At 34.0% G+C, this 4,207-nt stretch overlaps 1 pseudogene; it reads left to right on the top strand.

Annotated features, from left to right (window-relative positions):
- The first annotated feature begins 2,604 nt into the window (after window positions 1–2,604).
- Window positions 2,605–3,867, top strand: LOC124831511 (GRAS family protein TF80 pseudogene; annotated as a pseudogene).
- The last annotated feature ends 340 nt before the right edge of the window (window positions 3,868–4,207 follow it).

The following is a 4,207-nucleotide window of genomic DNA, read 5'->3' as shown; positions in this document are numbered from 1 at the left end:
TTAAATATATTTATACTCGCTTTTAATTTTTAATGTATAATTAAAATTTGTTTATGTTCTAAATGTTTATATAATTTGGTTTTCAACTTTTAAAAATGAATCATATACTTATCATAATTTTTTTATTGTGTTAAATAATGATCAAATTTACATTTAAAACAACTCAAATGTGAGTTAAGGTTAAAGTTTAGGGTTTTGTAGAAGGATGAAAATAAATAAGTTAACTATTATATAAGTGAATGAATGCAAATGATACAAATGTTTAGGATTTAACGTGAGTTTAAATTCCCACATATAATGTGGGGAGATTGGTCGATGTTCAAAATCACACAGAAAATAATAATAAGATCACTTATATATAAGTAAAAAAATATCCGTCAACATATTAATGGAAAAATTGTTAGTATTCAGTATGAGTTGGTATGAAGTCTTACATCAGTTATGCTTAATGCTTGTTATGGTTTTTCACCTATGATTTGATTTATAGTTCTTGATGTTTCGGAAAATATGATTTGAACTAATACCTAATGGAGCTTGTATCTAGGGATAAAACATGATTCATTAGTAATTTTAAGATTCCTGAACTTAATGTACGATTGTTTATTGAGGATTCAAGAAATTGGAACTTGATGAGTTATCATAGGCTTAAAATCAATAAGGATAGAATTTGAATATATTGGTGAGTTGATTATGACTTGAATATGAATTGAGGTGTTTGTTAATGTATCAGAATGAAGTGGATGAATTATAGTCTTAACAAATTATAAATACTCTATGTTACATTTCCTTGCACACAAATTATTTATTAAAAAAACTAAAAAGTTTATTTTTTGTGTTTTGTGAACTTTGTGGTCTAATTGAATTATTAAGTGCAAGATTTATTGAACGTTGCATAAATCCTTTGGGAGAGAACGATATAAATACTTATTTCTTACTACGGTGGGACAAGTGAATTTGCTATTGGTTTTGCCACCAATAAAAAATACGGTTTAAGATTTAGGATTAGGGTTTGGGTTTGGAATTTATAGTAAGTGTTCAAGGTTAGGGTTTATGGTTAAGAGTAGGGTTTGGTTTATAGTTTATGGTTAAGGTTAGAGTTTATGGTTTAAGGATATGGTTAGTGTAAGAGTTTTGGGTTTATGGTAAGGGTTTAGGGTAGAATCAGGGTAAAGAATAGGTTTAGGATTAACGTGTAGGGTTTAGGATTTAGGATAATAGTTTATTATTTAGAGTTTATAGTTTAAGATTTAAGGTTGAGTTAAGGTTAAGGTATAAGGTTTTTGGTAAGGGTGTAGGGATAAAGTTAGGTGTAGGGTTAGAATTGTGGTGTATAATAAATGTTAGAGTTTAGAGTTTACGATATGAAGGAATGATTTATAGTTAAAGAGACGAGTGAGACAAAAACGTTGTTTGCAAACAAATCTTTGTTCCGTTCGCTCTGTGTCTGAGAGCGCATTACGACATTGACGTTTTTGGAAACATTTAAGGATGTCTATGGCGATTGGTGTCCCCTCATCGCGATGAACTATGTACACTAAGCATATTACATGTTTCGTTTGTTTTATGCACACGTTGATGAATTGTTTTTTGAAGATAGAATCAAAATACTCTCAGTTTGGCCTGCAATGAGTTATAATAATAGCAGTTCAAACTTTTTGGAAAGAGTAAAATAATATATTGTGGTTAGAAAACTCAGAATCTATGGTGGCAGACAAAAGGTGTGTACAAATTTCAATGACAAAATCAATATTTTTCGTTTGTCTCCATCGCAGAAAACAGGTTATGTCAAAGATTCAGCGCTATAAAGCTTAACATTATAATCCTTATGCAGACCTCTTAGCATCATTAGTCCAAACCAAAAGTCTAAGGATTGCTCATCTACGTTCTCAGATGGATTGAAGAAAGCACTGAAAAAACTTGGATGAGCAACGTTACTGGGGTTATTGCATGCAATCCAAGCTATGCAAACGGGTAGCACACGATCACTCTATTTAAGTATTTATTCTTTTTTCAGTCAAATTTGTTCTTAAATTAAATGGAAAAAAGTAAAAAAAATAACGGTGTTAACAATTTTTTCACAATGGATTATGTGTCACTATTTTATTGGTATGTATATTTGAAAGGGATCAATCACAAGCTATCACATAGGCTGTTGTAAAAAAATTGTTAAAAGAACATTTTTCAAAAATAACTTGAGTAATGATTTTTTTATACGCCTAAATTTTTTACACTACTCTTTCTTATTTTTCATTCTCTTCTTTCTTGAAAAAATAAAAAAGTTTACACTTTTATGACTAGTTTATCCTTATACTTTGTGTCAAATGAATGTAAAAATGTGTCATGATACCGTTACTTAATAACTATTCTCCGTCTTCGTAATTTTAGGTGGTTTTTGTCATAAACTCAAAGGAAAATATTCTTTGAGACACCTAAACTTTTTACAATCATTTGACACTACCATTCTACTTTTTGCTCTTTTATTTCTTAAAAAAAATACAAAAGTTTATATTTTCATGTCTCAGTGAATGAAAAAGTGTGTAATGATTACATACTTAAAGTCTAAGAAAATCCTCTTAAGAAATTTGATTATTGTTCGTGGTGTATATGTTAGGTTCACAGTACCACTTGCAGGGATCGAAAGACTGGGATGAAGATGGCATAAAAATAATCCAACTTCTCAACGAGTGTGCCAGTTTTACTGAATCAGGAAACTTCATTGATGCAGATACTGCACTCTACAATCTCTCTCACCTTGCTTCCCCAGATGGCGATTCAATGCAACGAGTTGCCACTTATTTCACTGAGGCACTAGCACATTGCCAATTGGCCAAAAATCTGCGTGGTGTACCTAAAGTTCTCCGCTTGGTGAGAGCATTATCAACTCCTGAACAGCAACTTCTGAATCAGCTGTTCTTTGATTTCTACCCCTTCTTAAAGATCGCTCACACGATCACAAATCACACCATTATAGAAGCCATGCGAGGGGAAACAGCGATCAACGTGCTTGATCTCAGTCCATCCAACGCAGATCAGTGGAGTAATCTCATGCAGGGTTTGAGAGAGCATTTAACAAACACACCGTATCTGACGATTACTGTCACAGCCATACACGAGAAGAAGGAAGTGTTAGAACAAATGGAGTTGCGTCTGAAAGTTGAAGCTGAAAGGTTGAACTTCCGTTTCAAATTCAACGCTGTTGTGAGCAGTTTGGAGAGCCTTGACCCTGAGACATTGCCCATCAAGAAAGGTGAGCCTCTTGCGATTTGCTGCGTGCTTCGGCTTCATTCTCTTCTGGCTGCAAATCATGATGAGATGGTGAAAACGAAGGTTCAGAGGGCTTTTTCTGAGATGCTTATAAATCAAAGTCCTGACTCTGCACTCTCACCTTTTTCTCCATGTCCATCACAGAAGATGGAGAGTTTTCTGAATGGTCTGTGGCGGCTCCGACCCAAAGTGATGTTGATCACTGAGCAGGAATCAAACGCTAATGGAGCTAGTTTGAGAGAAAGGGTGTTCAAAGCTTTGAGCTTTTACTGCACACTGTTCGATTGCTTGGAAGCCTCAGCTTCAAGAACATTGATAGGGAGAAGCCTATTGGAGAAGATGCTTCTTGGTGAAGAGATCAAGAACATTGTTGCATGTGAAGGAGTTGAGAGAAAGGAGAGGCATGAGAAACTAGAAACATGGATTCCAAGGCTTGAATTGGCTGGATTTGGAATGGCTTCTGTTAGTTCCAATGGAATTTGGCTTGCAGAAAAGTTGTTGCAAAGCTATGTGCCTGGTTACCACATGCATCAGAAGAACCAGTTCTTGTTTATTTGTTGGGAGAAAATTCCTCTGTTTTCAATTTCTGCATGGAAGTTTTAGAAGGTATGTACCTTACTAAGCAGCCTTAGTTTAGTTTATTCAGGAAGTGTTTTTCCAATTCATTCTATCAAGGGTTAAATATGTTTTTAGTCTCTAAATATTGACCGTTTCTGGTTTTCGTTTCTCTTCCAAACTAAGGTACAATTTGGTCCTCAATCTTTAAAAAACGTTCGTTTTAGTCGAAAAAACGAACGTTTTGAGGACTAAAACGAGGACTAAAAACAAAATTTTGAGGACTAAAACGAACGTTTTTCTAAAGAATGAGGACCAAATTGTACCTTAATTTGGAAGAGGGACGAAAACCAGAAACGGCCAATAGTTTAGGGACTAAAAACATATT

Source organism: Vigna umbellata, chromosome 3, assembly GCF_029865625.1.
Source record: "Vigna umbellata cultivar VRB3 chromosome 3, Vumbellata_1.0, whole genome shotgun sequence".
NCBI lineage: Eukaryota > Viridiplantae > Streptophyta > Magnoliopsida > Fabales > Fabaceae > Vigna > Vigna umbellata.
Note: the sequence above shows the minus strand (reverse complement) of the source record. Positions and strands in the feature narration are given on the sequence as shown.